An 18914-nucleotide genomic window follows, 5' to 3' on the forward strand; every position below is an offset into this window, starting at 1 on the left:
TTCCTTCCCTCCCTACTTAAAACGTGGTTCCAATCACGGATCCACATGGATCCTCAGGATCTTTGCATTGAGTCACCCCAAATTCACCATCAGATCACATAGCAATGATCTGATGCAAAAACAGGGCTGCAATGGTGCAAAAACGTGGTTACAAAGCACGGATCAACATGGATCCTCAGGATCTTTGCATTGGGTCACCCCAAATTCACCATCAGATCACATAGCATGTCCATGGCTACAGCCTGCACCAAAAAAATCACGCACCCACTGTTGCCTGGGGCTGCAATGGTGCAAAAACGTGGTTACAAAGCACGGATCCACATGGATCCTCAGGATCTTTGCATTGGGCTACCCCAAACTCACCGTCAAATCACATGTCTGTGGCCGCAGCATGAAGCACAAAAATGATACATCCACTGTTTCATTCAGAATTTTTTTTTCTTGTTTTCCTCCTCTAAAAACTATGTGCGTGTTATGGTCAGGTGCGTGTTATCGAGCGAAAAATACGGTAAATAAAACCCCATTTTATCGGATGCACAGAGTGTTCCACATGATACTGTGAGCACACATGCTCCTCTTGCATTCCTGGACTTTTTTCTTTTCTTTTTTAAAAAGTCTTTTCTACCCTGCCATTCCCTGGAAAAGCTTTTCCAGAGTGGGTTATAATAAAATCATGAAATATATACATATAGTAAACAACTACCCCATTGAAATCAGCAGCACTCACTGTTTTTCAAACCTCACTTGGTTTAAAACACAGACCCCACAACCCGTTTTCTTGTACATCTGCCCACTTCATGTATTTGATGAAGTGCGCTGGCAAAAGCTTACGCAACAATGAATATACTAGCCCAGTAGTTCCTAATTAGCCAAGTACTGTGAACCCCGTTTTTTAAAGGCTAAGCTATGGACCCCTCCCCCACTTTTGAAATTGTTGGTATCTCTATGGTAGTTTTCGTTGTGCGAATGGTACACCCTGGGGTCTGTGGATGGTCAACTGGGAACCACCATACCAGCCTTAAGAGGCCCAACTTGCTGTTTTTCCAACAACAGGCCAACCAACACAGCTGCCCCTTCTGGAAGGAACATTTTAGGACAAGGCTGGAGAACCTGTGGCCCTACAGTTGTTGCCGCACTCCAACTCCCAGGCCCAGGCCCCCTATTGCCTGGCCATGCCAGCCCAAGACCATCTCAAGGCTCCTGGGTTCACCAACCCTGTAATAAGCAATTGCAAATCAGAGACAGAGAATTTTGTAGCAAGAACAAAACCCCAAAATATGTGACTTGCGATCTCAAGTTTAGCAATTCATATGAAGCAATATGAATTAGAACCAGACAAATAACTTTGCCTCCCCCCCCTACAGAAAAGTCTATTGCAATTAAAAAAATATTTCTCCATTTTCCATTGGTCCCTATTGTTCTCTCCTCAGCTCCACTCACTACTTCCTGACCTGCAGAAGAGAGGCATGTTGAAGTCGGGCACCTGTGTGCAATGTAAAATGGTACAGATCCCACCCATAAACTTCAGACATGTCCAGTTTTTTCTTCCCAGCCATTTGATTTAAGCAACAAAACTGTGTGCTCCAGGGGGCAGAGTTTAGGACACAGGAGTCAGGTTCCAATATCTGACAAAGAGCCTGTCTATCAACTTTGCCTTCCCAGTAATGTTGGCATCTGACTAGTCAGATAATAGCCATATGTAGTTTTAATAACAAAACAGAGAAAGTTATGACAACTCATGGTCAACTCTTAAGCCAGTGTTTCTCAAACTTGGGTCCTTGGTTGTTGTTGGACTACAACTCCCATCATCCCTAGCTAGCAGGACCAGTGGTCAGGGATGATGGGAGTTGTGGTCCAAGGACCCAAGTTTGAGAAACACTGTTCTAAGCATTTGTGGCATGTATTATTGCCACAGTCCATTAAAAAAAACAAAACTCAGGCAGCTAACCAGGATTTCACAGATTTTGGTTGTGAACTCTTCCAAAGCTAAGTGCAATCGTAGGGACAAGCCCCATGCCCCTTCTCCCAAGCTCCAAGTTGGGAAAATGGGTTCATCCCTGTCATGTTCATTGTCACACTCACCAGACAGGGCAAGGACTCTATAGCAAACCAATTTGTGGACTCTCCATCCTTAGCACAGACTGCAACCAAGCATGCGGACAAGGCATTCTTGACTTCATGGAAAATTTAACAACATCTGATGGAAGCCAACTGACAACACTTGATGGGCCAGCTGGCTAGCACTGAAATCCTGCTTCCTGCTGTCGCAGCAGGAACAACAACTGGTTACATCATGGAACTGTCATGAAGACCACAAAGAGCTTTGCAAACCTAGCTGGCAGAATCCAAGTTTTGTCTGAACTTGGTAACAGGAAGTTCAATACACTGTACAAAAAAATAATCTGTAACGGGGATGGCCAACTTTTTCCGGCATAAGTGCCACATTCACTCTCGGCCAACCCTCTGGGAGCTACATGGTGGATGTGGCCAAAAGCAGGTGTGACTACTTCACATTCATGCATGCTTGCACATTCTCAATTGCACAAGAGACATAGTCCCATGCAGATCAGCTAGGAAGGTGGGCTGCTAGTCCCCTCTCCATCCCAATTTGCAGGAATGAGGCCATTTGCAGTCCTATTAGGATGGTGGGTTGAGAGGTTTGAACCTCTCTGCCTACCCCAGCACCATGCCTACTTTTGTTTTATTCTATTTTTGCTGCCACTGCCCAAAATTTGTGGGGTTACCAATTTTGCTTTAGGCACACCCCACTCACTCCCAGCATGCACACACACACCCCAGCATGTGTGTGCTCACCCCAGACGGCGAAAGGAGACACTATATCCCTGGGAGAGGGCAAGTCTTCTCTTCTTCTTCTTGGGAAATAAATTATTTGTACCTTAATGCTATGCAGAGATTTTAAAAACTGCCTCTTGCTACAAAGCATTTACATTTTAAATAGATATCAAATGTCACAATTGTTCCTCTGCAACATTCTCTATTTTAATTATAGTGAAGTACTGCAGTTATTTTGGCAGATTATGAAACAAGCCCCCAAAAAATGAATAGAGTAGAACCTCAGGTGGGTCTTCAAATGTATTAATACTTTGCCTGCTATGACTAATTCTTTATTTTTCTTTAAAAGTCAGAAGTTTCAAGGAAAGCTTTGTCCATAAGCTTTGTTTTCTAGAAAGGTTCCCAAGACAGATCTGTGGCCTTCCAAATAACACATCTGGACGACTCTGCTTTTCTGCCCAACAAAGCCATTTCATTGATGTTTCCCATAGGTATTTTCTCCTCCCATAAACTCAACACAACATCTTTGCTCCTATTTACAGTCTGACATAGTGGCCCTCTCACATGTAACACTAAACTATGCTTTAGCACTTTGTGCACAAGTTAAAACTACCACAAATGAAGGCTTAGTCTTGTGCACTCTCTCATCCCTGCCGCTTCTCAGCCAGGAAGATTTCACCAGCAATAATTTCCATTTTCAAATAATCTCAAGCTTGTCACTGTTGTACGAACCAGAGATTGTGGCCTAAAATAAAATAAACCAACCAGCTTCATAAACCATGGTTTGAAGTTGGCTTCTTTTGAATGTAACAACCCTGGCAGATCAGACCAAAGGCCCATCTATTACAGCATCCTGTTCCGCTGTGGTAAACCAGATGCCTCTGGGGAGCCCACAAGCAGGACATGAGTGCAACATAACCTTCCTGCTCGTACCTTCTGGAAACTGGTATTCAGAGGCATACTATTTCCAATACTGGAGGTCATATATAGCCAACATGACTAGTTAGTAGACACTGACAGCCATGATGTCTATATGTTACCTTTTCCCAGTTGCATTGGAGGAGGAAGCGCATGAATATGAGTTTTCGCTTGGGCTCATTCCAGCTTTTGCATATATTGCTAATTCATGATGTACAACCAAGATCAATGGCTGTGTTTAGACATGATAATGAGCCATGGTTTATCATTACTGAAATGATCCTGTATGAGCTTTCCCTCTCCTCTCCCAGCACAGCTACAAGGAGATTGCTTTCATTTTTTACTAACTGCATCAGCTAGACTGGTGACTGGGAGTGGCCGCCAATACCATATAACACCTGAAAGACCTACATTGGCTCCCAGTACGTTTCCGAGCACAATTCAAAGTGTTGGTGCTGACCTTTAAAGCCCTAAATGGCCTCAGCCCAATATACCTGAAGGAATGTCTCCATCCCCATCATTCAGCCTGGACACTGAGGTCCACCTCCAAGGGCCCTTCTGGCAGTTCCCTCACTGCGAGAAGTGAGGTTACAGGGAACCAGGCAGGGGGCCTTCTTGGTAGTGGCGCCTGCCCTGTGGAATGCCCTCCCATCAGATGTCAAGGAAATAAAAAACTATCTGGCTTTTAGAAGATATCTGAAGGCAGCCCTGTTTAGGGAAGTTTTTAATGTTTGATGGTTTCTTGTGCTTTTAATGCTGTTGGGAGCTGCCCAGAGTGGCTGGGGAAACCCAGCCAGATGGGCAGGGTATAAATAAAAAATTATTATCATCATTAGGTTCAATCCCTAATCCTGTGGTTAGTCTCAACAATGGTTTGTTGAACTAGCCTAGCTTCATAATCCATTGTTTCTAGTTTGCCTTATTTCAACGAAAGCATAGTTAGGGTTAGCCACAATTTGTCAGTTTGGATATAAGAATTTACAGTTAATCTAAAAGAGAAGCTAAGTCTTCCAGTCTCTTCCTCATGGTCACACCAGAGGAGGGAAGAAGGGGGAACGCATGAGCTTGAGGCTCCCACAGGCCCATTCCCACCCCATGGTTTTCAAGCCTACAACTATGCATTATGAATGCAAAATTTTACAACCTGTGTGGATTTATTCAGCTAAGCAAATCTGCATAAGGAAGGTGCATGGCTTTTCGCAACATAATTGAATTTTTACAAAATGAGACCTATTGGAGGAGCATACCTTATGCACAAGGAGTGAGCGACTTGAAATAGCTCCATGCATGGTAATTACTTCCTAGTTGCTAGTGTCACAGCTGCAGTAGCACTTAAATCTGTAACATATATCCGACACCTAATTATCTGCACCATAGATTAGCGTGAACAAGTGGAACTAAGTATTACCATGCTGCAAACGATATTGGGTGGAGCTCAGCAGAGACAAATTTTCATAGTTCACATTGCCGCCACCCCCAAAAAAGGCTGTATGTGAGTAAGCCACGACTTTGTCTTGAATTATTTGAAGTGGTACTAAAATAATAAAGTAGCTGAGAATAAGGAAAGCAGAGTTCCCCCTCATTATTCAGTAACCATAGCCTATCCCCACATATGTAGAAAACAGAAGGCAACCCAGAACTCCTATATCTCTGGGTTGTTGTTTTTTAGAAACTAAACAATGCCTGAAAAATCCAGAGCAACCATCTTCTCAAAACACACAGAGAGAAAACCAAGGTTGCAGCCTGGAAATTCCCAGAGAGGCTTGAGATAGCAATGGCACCTGGCAGTTTTTCAAAATAATCCTCCGAGGGCTGCTGGAAGCTCACATTTTGCCAAGTATATGAGCAATATCCAAGCAAGCCATGCTCAGAGTAGGCCTACTGAAATCAGCAGGCTTACTCCAAAGAATGACTTACTTGCGTATCAATTTATATTCAAAGGAGGAGAAAAAGTGGCCAGAGAAATCAACTAACAATAATGCTGCCATTCAGAGAGTGTCCTCTGATCCGATGGCAGGCCTATTGTTAGCATATTTCTCCCACTTTACGTTTTGCTTTGTTATACTCCGTGTAGTTCCGCCTGCATCATCTCTTTGCTAAGAATTTGTTTTTTAAAGCAACAAAGTTCCACTGAATAAAGAGGAGACCTGATGGAAACTGCATCATGCACACATGCTTCTCAAAGGGCTGCCCTTATTCCCAATTTGGAGTCTACATCAGCTAATCCTATACAGTGGTTCCTCAGAAGTTGAACAGAATCCGTTCTGGAAGTCCGTTTGACTTCCAAAATGTTTGGAAACCAAGGCGCGGCTTCTGATTGGCTGCAGGAAGCTCCTGTGGCCAATCGGAAGTCGTGGAAGCCACACCAGATGTTCAGGTTCCAAAGAACGTTCGCAAACTGGAACACTGACTTCCAGGTTTGTGGCATTTGGGAGCCAAAACTTTCGAGTCGCAAGGCGTTTGTCAACCAAGGTACGACTGTACAGTGGTACCTCGGGTTACATTTGTTCTGGAGGTCCATTCTTAACCTGAAACTGCTCTTAACCTGAAGCACCACTTTAGCTAATAGGACCTCCCGCTGATGCCACGCCACCAGAGAACGATTTCTGTTCTCATCCTGAAGCAAAGTTCTTAACCCGAGGTACTATTTCTGGGTTTGTGGAGTCTGTAACCTGAAGTGTATGTAACCTGAAGCATATGTAATCCGAAGTAACACTTGCTTGAGATACACATCCCTATAAACATGTCTGCAGACCACCGTATATACTCAAATATAAGCCGACTTTTTCAGCATATTTTTAATGCTGAAAAAGCCTCCCTCGGCTTATACTCGAGTGAGACAGCGGCAGCGGAGGGATGAGCGGTGAGAAAGGAGGCCTTTCTCGCGGCTCGTCCCTCCGCCGCCGCCTGCCTCTTGCAAGGGCAGGCACAGGAGCTGCGGCTGGGGGAGGTGCTGCACTGTGACTCTCCCAACCAGGCTCCTGTGCCTGCTCTTGCTAGCGGCAGAGGGATGAGCCGCGAGAAAGGAGCCCTGTCGGGCTGCTCCTTCCTCCTCCTTTGCCGCTGTCAGCAGTGGCAGAGGAGGAACCCTTTCGGGCTGCTTGTTCTTCCTCCTCCGCTGCCGCCACCACCAGGTTTGTGGTGTGGTGAACCGGCTTATACTTGAGTCAATAAGTTTTCCCAGTTTTTTTCTCCTAAAATTAGGTGCCTCGGCTTATATTCGGGTCAGCTTATACACGAGTATATATGGTACTTCAAGAGTTCAGGGAACCCTTTAGGCAGGGCTATCAAAACTGACTTCTCCAGGAGTTAAACCGCTCAAGCATTTTCCAGGCAAGCTTCCTGGCTTCCCAAGACTTAAGCAGCCATCCTGTATTATTTGTGCGCACTTGAGCAAATAACCACAGTGATGCCTTATGACATTTTAAAAGGAGATTGATAAATTATAACACAGACTACTAAAATGCATGCTGGGCTCAGCTAATTTAATTGTTCAACAGTTGTACCCAGTGCTTTTTCTACTAAAATATGAGGCGTCACTACTACCCCGGGCAGCAAAAAGAAAAAGAAAAAAGTACCACCAGTACTCCATACACGTTAAGTAATGTCACAAACAAAAATAAGCTCTGGCCACACTGTGGTTATCACAAATTTGTCAAAGACTTATAAGCAGGCCTCAAAGGTCCTGCCACTTTAAAAAATGAGAATTAGTTAGCAACTTTCTGTGTAATCTCCCCACTGGGCAATCACTCCCTTGTAAACAGCAGATTTAAGAGGTTTAAAAGATGACTTTGCAGGCTGTCCATATATTAGTCTGCTAGACAGACAAATACCCCCAACACCGTAAAAGTGCTAGGCAACGAAGCAGACCCTTAGATACCAGTGTGATAGATGAACACAGAAGAACCTGACTGGAACACTGAACAGGAGAGAAAGACTCCAGGCTACTATTCTTCACCATTAAATGCACGGACAGAGGGCTGAAATATAGCTTTCCTTTGAACAGGTGATTATTCTGTCCATCTAGATAACCATTTAAAATGTTGATCTTTTTGATATTTCTACAACAGTAAAATCTGTTATCAACCCTAATAACAAGCATGTTGTTTCATACAATTGTTATTGTCGTTGTTGTTATTTATTCATTCAATTCATATACCACCCTCTATCCAAAGATCTCAGGGCTGTGTTCAACATTAAGAACCCATGCAGAGTTTGTCTGAGGCCCACAGGCTTGTTCTTGGCATGCCAGTGTAAGTCCAGCAAGCCCCTGGCGGTAACCCCTTGGCCAGCTTTGCCCTCCAAGGCCTGGGGCAAGCGTACCCAGCTACTGCCCCCCACCCCCGCTGCATGGACCTTAAGAACATAATTTATGGAGCAAATTTCAAAAAAAAAAAACCAAATGCACAGCATAATAAAATAATCATAACAGCAGCCCCACCGTCGCACACACATTTAACAGGCCACTGATTATTTAATGGCCAAAGGCCTGGGTAAAGAGAAATGTTTTCGCCTGGTGCCTAAAGACATGTAACAATGGCACCAGGTGAGCCTCTCTAGGGAGAGTGTTCCACAGACAGGGAGCCACCACAGAAAAGGCCCATTCTTGTGTTGTCACCCTCCAAACTGCTTGGGGAAGGGGGGCATAGAGAAGGGCCTTGGATGACAAGCACAGGGTCCGGGTTAGTTCATATGGGGAGAGGCGGTCTTTAAGGCAATGAGGTCCTGACCCATGTAAGGCTTTACAGGTCAGCATCAGCACTTTGGCCCAGAAATTAACTGGCAGCCACTATAGTCAGGCCAGAATTGTTCCATACAATCCTTTCCATTTGCTCTGGAGTACTTACTCATCACTGCTCTAATTTTGCTACACTGTATCACATTTTCAAAGTGTATTACTGGTCAGTTTGCAAAAAAAAAGGTCTATTTTTGGTCCACTGCATTTGAGCCATATGCTTTAATGTTCAACCATTTCATCTATGGCTCAAGCGCTATTTAGGCAGCCTGGAGTATAAAGAGGCCTTGTACTGTATTTTGTGCCCCAGCTCTAAAACCATTCACCTGAAATGCGCTATATTTATGTACAGTACAAGCTCATAGCAATCTACGCACAAGTAGAACTCACTGAGTTCAATGGGCCTTACCTTCCAGGAAAGTGTACACAGGACTGCAGCCAAATTCCTATGCACACTTGCCGGTGAGAAAGACCCAGGCGTTTTAGTGCCTTTTCAATTTCTGCTGTAATGAACCAAGTTAGTTTCCTTAGTTGTTGAAAAGTAGCACAAAACAATGGACAGGGTAAAAGATTTAGAAGAGGGAGACTATACACACCAGGGTGCTACCCCTAGGGCCTTGAGTTGGTGCACAGTGTTCCCACATTTCATTTCAAATAGAAATTTGAAGGTTCGCTATGTTGCCTTTCACCCTCAATGAGATATATAGCTAGGGAGGGGCCGACTGCACCAGGCCAGGGTCCAATCACACCTCAGGTAGCATTCTGCAGGCAAAATGATACCACCCATGGACTTACTGCATGGCCTTGGACAAGATGTTCTGCACGTCTTGCATACTAATATTATATACCAGGAGTAGCCAACATAGCACCATCCAGATGCTGTTGTACTACTACCCGGTCATCCCTGATCATTGGCCATGCTAGGAGTTCAACTGTCACTTCCTGTGCAGATCGACCTGGAAGCCATGCTAGTTGGTGCTGATGAGGGTTGGGAGTTCACAACATAGGGAGGGTCCCATGTGGCCCAGCTCTGGCATATGTGTTTATTCAAAAGCAAGCACCACTGCACTCCAGGGAAGCAGGCACAGCATTGCAGCCTCAGCTTCTCCACTTGTAAAATGGGAATAGTTTCCTACCTTAGAATGAGAATTGATAAATTATTGCTCGCTATCCATTTTAGCAAAAGTTTTTAAAGTACATCTAGAATGAATTAGTACATCTATTAGAACCCATGCCAGTAAGCTGGTTAAACCACTACATACAAGTGTTAACACAATCTTCGTAGCTGTGCTGTTATCAGCAAAATCACAATCGCCATGGAACAGTCAACTATGCTTATCTTGTCTGTGTGTGTGTTTTGCACAGAACTGTCGGAGGCTGAACTGACTTTTCATTTTTAAGTCTCACTTGGTATAACAGATACCCCAACCTGCAGCACGCTTGGGTGTCATCTTCTATGAACTCATGCACTGGACGAAATAGGAGCCATCATGATGTAGTGGACGGTGTGTGACACACCTGAATTGGGGGAAACTGGGTTAAATTCCCATTTAGCTCAGTGGATCACCGTGGCCCAATCACTCACTTAAGACTATGAACCTAGGAGCATTTCCCCCTTAACTCAGCAGAGCTTATTTCTGAGCAGACACGTATGGGATTGCACACACTTATCCTTATCGTAGGATAGCTGTTGTGAAGATAAAGTGGCAGGGAGGGGAAAACACAGACTGTGTACACTACCCTGAACTGCTTAAAATGTAATAAATCAATGAATATAAATAATAGGCTTCCTCTCTTAGAAACTTCATCCCACAATAATTTGTTAGCCTTTAAAGCAAGAATTGGGAATCTGTGGCTTTTCATATATTGCTGGACTACAGTTCCCATCATCACAGACTTCTTGCCAGTCCCCCTCATCCCTGCCTCAAAGGTCATCATAAGATTCTTTTGTTCTTTGTACTGCAACAGACACAATGCTCACTTACCTGTAAGTCCCACTGAACGCAACAGGATTTACTTCTGAGTATACAGGCCAGGGGGATGCGGGGGATGCTGTGGGTAAAACCTCAGCGCCTAGGGCTTGCCGATCGCATGGTCGGCAATTCGAATCCCCGTGGCGGGGTGAACTCCCGTCTTTCAGTCCCAGCTCCTGCCCACCTAGCAGTTCGAAAGCACCCCTAAGTGCAAGTAGATAGATAGGTACTGCTTTATAGCGGGAAGGTAAACAGCGTTTCCGTGTGCTGCGCTGGTGCCGGCTCGCCAGAGCAGCTTCGTCACGCTAGCCACGTGACCCGGAAGTGTCTCCGGACAGCGCCGGCTCACGGCCTCTAGAGCGAGATGGGCGCACAACCCTAGAGTCGGACACGACTGGCCCGTACGGGCAGGGGTACCTTTACCTTTACCTTATACAGGTCTAGGATTATACCGGAAAGCTAGCTACTCTTCTAGAGATCATTGTCATCCTATATATGTCCTTCCCAGGAAGGACAGCTCATTCCTTATATTCCCCATCCCTCCCTCCACTGATTTCTTTCACACATGATGATCCTACTGCATTATGAACTATGTCTCCATTACATATCAGTCCTGATAAATGCTAGTGGGACACTGGATATACTATATAAAAGAGATTAAATTCATATGAATTCAATGTAATATTGACAATCTGAGGAGAAATACCAGTATGACAACCAAAGGTACAGAAACACTGAAAAACCTAATACAGTAGTACCTTGGAAGTCCAACAGAATCCATTCCAGAAGTCCATTTGACTTCCAAAATGTTCAGAAACCAAGGTGCGGCTTCCGATTGGCGGAACACTCACTTCCGGGTTTGCGGCGTTCGGGAGCCAAAACATTCAACTCACAAGGCATTTGGTATCCAAGGTATGACTGTAGTAACTGGAAGGGTTGACTATCACAAGTAACATTTTTAAAAAACTGATTAGGTAAAGGTAAAGGGACCCCTGACCATTAGGTCCAGTCATGACCGACTCTGGGGTTGCGTGCTCATCTCGCTCTATAGGCCGAGAGAGCCGGCGTTTGTCCACAGACAGCTTCCGGGTCATGTGGCCAGCATGACTAAGCCGCTTCTGGCGAAGCAGAGCAGCACACGGAAACGCTGTTTACCTTCCCGCCAGAGTGGTACCTATTTATCTACTTGCACTTTGACGTGCTTTCGAACTGCTAGGTTGGCAGGAGCAGGGACCGAGCAACGGGAGCTCACCCCATCGCAGGGATTTGAACCACCGACCTTCTGATTGGCAAGTCCTAGGCTCTGTGGTTTAACCCACAGCGCCACCCACTGATTATGTTCTGCTTATGTTCCAATATTACTTATAGCGAATAAAAACATATTACCTTTGCTTACATGCTTGACAGTAGGAATGGAGAATCTGTGGCGCTCCAGATCTCATTGGACAACCAACTCCCATCAGCTACAGTCAGTATGGCTAATAGAATAGGGATGAGGGGAGGGCCATAGGATCCCAATCCCTGCTGAACCACAACTCAATGGTGGGCGTGTCCAGTTGTCTCCCCACTATGATCACTCTTCCAGAGTATCTCTACCACATGAGCTAGAATGGGACTTGTTATAGAATGTTTATTATTGTTAGCTACCTTTGCTAGATGTCTTTTTTTACACTAACATCACAATACAATTAATCAAGTTTACTGTAACAAAAAAGGCAATATTTGACACAGATTTTGAGCCAAGAAAGGGTTCATGAAAGATTCCAGAACTTGACTTGAACACAACCAAGCAAATATATATCACTCAAAGATACATAATTAAGTATTCACCAACTAAAATGGATCATGTGGAACAAGGAGCCATGGAATGCTGGAGCCACCTGAACCCACCATGTGTTTTGAGTAAACATACCTCATGCCTTTCCTCCATCCTTCAGACTTCTCCATGAAACACAAAGATACACATTCATTCAGAAGTGTCAAATCATCAAATGCACTAGTTCCGGCCCCACAGCTTACTCAACACGGCTTTGTCCCACTCTGCAGCAATTATGGCTCATATAACACTATATAACCAAATTTGAAAAATCAAGGGGGCTTTGAGTGGAAATTCTCATGATCATGGTCACGATGCATGTTCCACAATAAGATGACAGGCCACAGCTTGGTGACATAAACATGCCTTGTGGGCAAAAGATCCAGATGGTGGTAGACTATAACTCCCATCTATTCTTGATTATTGGCCATGCTCATGAGGACTGATGGGAGTTGGAGTTCACTAACATCTGGAGGTCACAGATTCCCAACCTCCAGGACAGACCATAATGGGCTAGATCGGTGGTTCCCAATTGGCTAACTACTGCAGACCCCCTACTTTTGAAAATTTTGATATCTCTGTGATAGTATTTGTTAGGTGAATGGTGCCATGGATCCCCTGGGTGGTTTAAGTGGACCCCCTGGGGTCCGCAGACCACCAACTGAGAACCACTGGGCTAGATGAATCCTGGGTCTAACTTCATATGTTTCATGTGCTTATGAGAAGAATAGTCTACCCTACCACCTTCAATTCCTGCAGGAAAAAAAAGATAAGAGGGGGAAAGCACTTCTGCCACAACAAACCCCTAAGACAGCAATCTTAAACATATCAGAGACTAAAGCCTACTTGAATCAAAGTACATTGGTTCTGAGGAAACATGATTAGGAGAGGTCTGCCAGAAATACAGTGGTCCCTCGGGTTGGCCCCCAACACCTGAAATATTTGGGGAGGGGAAATGCAGGGCTCTTTGGGTCTCCCAGATTCCTCCTGCCCATATATACCAACCTCATTCACCCATCCCAGTTAACATGGATGAAAGGAATAGAGGGTGTTTCTTGTAGGGTGGCTGACCACCACTGCGTCTTCAACCTCTCCACCCTCTCCCACACACAGATGATCAGTCAATGTGTGCCCAGCCACATTATAGGCTTTGTGGCAGAGGAGCATGGCTCAAGTCACTCCGAGGGCCACTTCTACATTGCTAATATAGCAAGAAATCTGCATCATTGCTTCAGCTACATACACACACTATTTGTGACACACTACAACCCATCCTCTATTCACCTCTTCTCTCTCTCCACCTCTGTTGCAGGGCTATCTACAACCCATGCTGCTCAGATTCCTCCTCTGTGCACCATGTCTAGCATGCACTCACTCTCTTCTCTCTGCATCCTAATTCATAACCTTCTGTTTCCTCCTTCTTCTGCATATCAGTTATCTCCTCACACTCCCACAGCTCTCTTTGCACCCCATCTGTTATTCCCCCACCCCTTTCTCTCTTCAAGGGCTGGCCCACAGATAAGCCTGGCTGGGAGGGGGAGGAGGGAAACAAGTGCCTGGAATTGTACCACGAGGGCAGGGAGTGGGAACCTGTAGCCCTCCAGATGTTGTTGGACACCAACTCCCATCAGCCTCTGCCAGCATGGTCAACAAAATAAAATAAAAAAATTCCTTCCAGTAGCACCTTAGAGACCAACTAAGTTAGTTATTGGTATGAGCTTTTGTGTGCATGCACACTTCTAAAGCTCATACCAATAACTAACTTAGTTGGTCTCTAAGGTGCTACTGGAAGGAATTTTTTTATTTTATTTGTTTTGTTTTGTTTCGACTACGGCAGACCAACACGGCTACCTACCTGTAACTAGAAGCATGGTCAACAGGTTATAGGATACTTCTGCAAGAACAAGTTCAAAAGCAATAATGAGCTATCCAATCCATATGAACTGCAGGGGAAAGGGAGGCTATCTTTTATCTGGGAAGCGGGCTAGCCTTGCTGACCCAGAACTGCTGTGGAACTAGGTAGCTGTAAGCCTCAAGAGGAACTCCATCATCACCACCATAGGTTTGTTCTTTTTAAAGAATAAGGTGTTATAGCACTGAAGAAAAAGGAATACAATGTTCTTAGATTAATTTAAATAGTATGACATTGGAAGACAGTAGCATCTCTTGTGTTTATCGTTCCGAGTGGTACTTTGAAGAAGCACTTATTCTCTTACAGAGTTGAAACAAAAATCATTTCAAAACTGGCATGGCATGGCAGGGGAAGCCATCTTTCTCATCCATAAAGATGTAAAAAAAGGGTCTATGTAACAGATGCTATTGTAATTTCTGTATATTGTACTGTACAGTTGTGACACAGTGTTCACTACTATAGTTGATGGGGGGGGGAGTGGAAACAGTCAAGAGATCTTATTTTGGAAACATTATGGCTCAAGGATGATAGACAAAAAAAGGAAGCCAAAACTGACAACTATAAAAAGCTACATATATACACAGTCACACCAGCTGAGAGATCAAACATCTACCTTCCTGAGAGAGGTATAGTTCTCCCAATTACATAGCAAGTGAAGCAGATCATCTGTAAAGGCTCCAAAACAGTGGAAGTAGTTTCTGTGATAGAAACACCAGAGGCCCAATAAGAGACACAATCATCCCCATGTTCCCCTCACCAAACTAAACTTTTTTGCAAATTGTTTTACTGCAACATCTTCATTCGGGCACTATTGATAACCACATAACTGAATTGATCAAGTTTTGAGATGAACACTCTGAGAATTGACCCCTGTGCTGTGCCCACTGAAGGCATCAGGAAGTTTCATTTCATTTTATATGTTTATAAAACTGGGAATCATCGATCGATGGTAACACCACATTTATTAATCCACATACCTAGCACACACAGATAAAAGCTGCAACAATAGGACAAAGATACCTACGCATTTTGGAGAGAGAAACTGAAATAACGACAAACAAAAATCTCCAAAGAGCCAGTTAGGGAAAAATACACAGGACTAAGGTGGAAATAGAAATGCATCCTTTTCTATGGCAGCACAGGTTTGCCTTAATCTCACATTTAAGCACAATAGGAAGAGGTGGGGATAAAACAAAAGCTGCATTTCTCTGGTCTTTCTTTCTCTCAATGTAGATTACAAACACATGGAGAAATTCAGATGCTCCTCCATAGGTCACCCAAGCCACCCTTCCCAGCCTATATAGATGTACCCGCCCTGCACTAATCCTTACGAATTTGCTTTGTTCGAATATAAATCTCAAAGAGATGGGAATAGGGCAAGGGGAGATATCCCTCTGGCAGGTCACTTTCTTACCAGAGTTCCCCCCCACCCACAACTATCATGCTCGTCCATTGTGCCGGCGCTGGAGATCTTTCCCCTATCCTACATGCGGAGAAGACTGAAAGCGCGACCTCTGAAAAATAAAGAAAGGAGCCAAGATGCGAAGCCCAAGCAATTTTGTCCCGCCCACCCTGGCATAGTCTTTCACCTACAGAGGATCCCTCTCGCTCATCATCCCCGCTCGCCATCCAGCCCGCTCTGCAGCTCCAGACAATGCTCTCCCTTCGCGCTCCCCACCCGCACACCGCCCTCGCCCTCGCTCCCCTCCCCCTCCAAGCCCCCTGCCCATGCAGATCCCGGGCAACATGACAGTGCAAGGGCGGGCGGGCGTGAATACCTGGCGGCGGAGGCTGTGGCGCCGACACTGGAGGCGGGCGCAAAGATATTTGGACTCCTGCACGTCCTAAAAGAGGCATTCAGACGAATGGGAGCAGCAGAAGCCTCTAATCCCCGCTGCTGCTCCTGCTGCTGCAATGCATGGCTGATGCTCTTCTCCGCCCCTGTGTTGCCGATAAAGCTGCAGCTTGGGCTTGGTAAGAATGGAACCTCGGCGCGCAGGCGCACTCGCCGCTCGCTAGGAAAGACTGAAGTGGGGGAGGCGGTGCTGCACATGCGCCGTAGACCAAAGCACAGGGGCATGCGGTGAGCATGCGCCTCTTGTTCCTGGCTCTTCTAGCGACCATCACGCATGTGCTGCCCGAGTCTCTTCCCTGGCCGACGCTACCGCCGACAGTCATAGAGGTCCGTCAAAGGCTAGATAGAACCAAGGGGGGGCATCTCTATGGTGACGTGAATCCGATACTGAAAGGCGCGGGGCGGAGGGATGCAAATTGTGTAGCTGAGGCGATGAGCTCACCACGCGTTGTACGCATGCGTTGGCCAGCCGTATTCTAGTAATGACGTATGTGCACAAAACGGCTGCTGCATTCCTTGATTAATATTAATAAGAGGACGAGAGGGGGCGGAGTTACGGATTGGAGATGAAGGCTGAGAGCGCCGGTCTCGCCTTCCGGGGTCAAAGGTCATAAGAAGGCCATGCAGTATTATTTCAAAATAATTAGGAAAAGGGGTGGGGGCGGGATTGCGTCCTAAAGACACACACTGTACAGGGAAGCTTCTAAGGAAGTAATATTTCCCTCCCCGTTATTATTCCTGATTACCTGTTGAATTTCTGCCTGTTGTCCTAGTGTTAAATGCACAGGAGGAAAGAAGGTAGCCCTGTTGCAGAAATAGTGAGGGAGGCTGCTCCTCCAGACAAAACTGCATTCAAAGACATTTCAAGTGGTATTGCTTTTAAAAGATTTCTATCTGTGTGTGTTTGTTTGTGTGTATTTGGGCAGCGGGAGTAAGAATCTTATGGCACCTTAAAGATTAACTGCAAAATGTGTATACATGTCTACTCAGAAGCTTCACTGTAAAAAAAATGCATTTGTTTGTATTTGGTTTGCCGTTAGCATTCTGCAAAAGTGAAGAACAGTTGTGGATTGAAGTTTAAAATTATGTTTCAATAAGCAGTTAACCATTTAAATGATCTAATAAGGTAGCTGTGATTATACTTGGTTGCAGTGTGTTCCTTATTGGTAGCACTTGTCCATCATTTGTCAGGTTAAGAGGTACCGCTGCTGATTGGAATTTACTGAGAGGATTGCTCACACAGAGAGGCATCCTAAGATGCTTCCATTTTGCTCTTTGTCTGCCTGCCTCTCTGCTGACTCTGCTCCAAGCCATCAAAAAGAACCATCAAGAGGAAATCACTGGAATGGCCAAGTCATTGTCCTAACAAAAGACAGAGAGAGAAGCCATCAGCAAGACTATGTGCCCCATCCTGCACCCTGCACTCTGGGTAGTTAGCAATGGAGGATGCCAGAGAGGAGGAGGGAAGTTCCAGGTTTGCAGGGGGGAATGATGTAATCAAACAGAGAAAAGTGTCAGTTTTGCAAACGGGGTGGGGGTACATGTGAATGCTCTGTACTCTAGGCTCAGGTTGTATGTATGTGTAAATAAACCATATATCATAAAGATGTCATAGTCTCTGCTGTGCCTCATTGTCCAAAAAGAAACACAGACCCTGCTAAGTGTACCTGATACCCCTGGAATCTTGCACTGCTCAGAAATTGGGGTGTCGTGTAACAATATCCTCTGCCCAGATCTCTGTAAGTGAGGACTGCATGAATGGGTGATTAACTTAGAAGGGCAATAATCTTGTGCCTATTGTGTAATTTGCCACCACAGAAAAAGTAACATTTAAACAACAGTCCTAATCAGGACTTACTTCTGAGGAGGCATGCATAGGTTTGCAGTGTTAGTTTGTGCAACTTCTGTACGTTGGAGATACGTGAGGAAAAGGCCAAAAAGATTCCTTGTAGAAATGCAAGTACTGTCTCCCTTGCTAAAAAAAACACAACCCCAAAAAACCTAGAATGACAACAGTATGCTGAATTTTACACTTTTCTATCATGGGACTCCTGTTGCTGTGAAGTACACTTTTTCCCTTAAAAGATTTTCACACATCCCTAGCTTTTTTCAACAGTTCACTACAAAGCACGGTGTATTGATTATTCACAACTCCCAAGCTCAAACAGCATGAAGAAAGCATGGATTCAAATAAATCTTCTTATGCCATATCGTTCATAGTCCACATGTCACTATGGTGTGAATGGTGCACTGAGCATCCCCTTTACACACATCCCAATAACCATAGACAGTGCGGTTGAATGATTTCTGAAATTCATTTGTGTCTAAACAAAAGTATTATCAAGTGCCCCTTGGAAGAGACAATTTCAGCTGTTGTGTCACACTGTCAGATTGTGAAATAACTGCTGTCACTCAAAAAGAAGAAGAGACGTTGGAATCATGGTGGATAATGCCCTAAAAATATCAGTACAGAAGACTGCAGCTATTTAAAAAGCAACAGTGCACTACCATTTTACTTATCAGATATAAATAACACAGAATATAAACCTCCTCCATTAACTGTTAATGGAAATGGTCAAAGTGGGGGCAGGCATGGTTGGATATTCCCATTTCAACTCCATTCATGTTTATGGTGGGATGGAAAAGGCCTGATTCCAATATCCAGTGTGAACAGAGAGGACTTCTGAATGAATACATCTCACTTCCTCTTTCAGGTATACTTAAACCTCACTGTGCTGAAGAGCATAAAGACTGCAGAAAGGGCAGAAGGTCTGTGCAGAAAGACAGCAGTGATGAAAAGGGAATACCAAGAAGCTCCCCCTGACCCTGTAACGGAAGCAGAGGTGCCTTTGTGACCAATGCTTGCTCTGCATAGAGTGAGGCTTTGCTCTCTGCAGTTTGCTATAAACTAA

The 18914-nt window shown here is 44.8% G+C and overlaps 1 protein-coding gene and 1 long non-coding RNA gene across 33 annotated transcripts in view; one reads left to right on the forward strand and one right to left on the reverse strand.

The window, feature by feature from the left end:
* CLASP1 (cytoplasmic linker associated protein 1) overlaps positions 1 to 16105 on the reverse strand; it is a 161712-nt gene extending 145607 nt beyond the window's left edge. For 8 of the 32 annotated variants that reach the window (XM_053403350.1, XM_053403316.1, XM_053403292.1 and 5 more), the window contains exon 1: positions 15926 to 16104. The gene's annotated coding sequence lies outside the window, so the exon portion shown is untranslated. Of the gene's footprint in view, positions 1 to 15740; positions 15758 to 15925 lie in introns of those variants that run through there. The other 24 variants (XM_053403406.1, XM_053403478.1, XM_053403469.1 and 21 more) reach the window with 6 other exon arrangements.
* A 104-nt stretch (positions 16106 to 16209) lies between these two features.
* LOC128421180 (uncharacterized) lies at positions 16210 to 17610 on the forward strand. The gene is made up of 2 exons (XR_008332255.1): positions 16210 to 16329; positions 17194 to 17610. It is a non-coding gene; the product is annotated as an uncharacterized LOC128421180 (long non-coding RNA).
* The last annotated feature ends 1304 nt before the right edge of the window (positions 17611 to 18914 follow it).

This window comes from Podarcis raffonei, chromosome 1, assembly GCF_027172205.1.
Source record: "Podarcis raffonei isolate rPodRaf1 chromosome 1, rPodRaf1.pri, whole genome shotgun sequence".
Classification (NCBI taxonomy): Eukaryota; Metazoa; Chordata; class Lepidosauria; order Squamata; family Lacertidae; genus Podarcis; species Podarcis raffonei.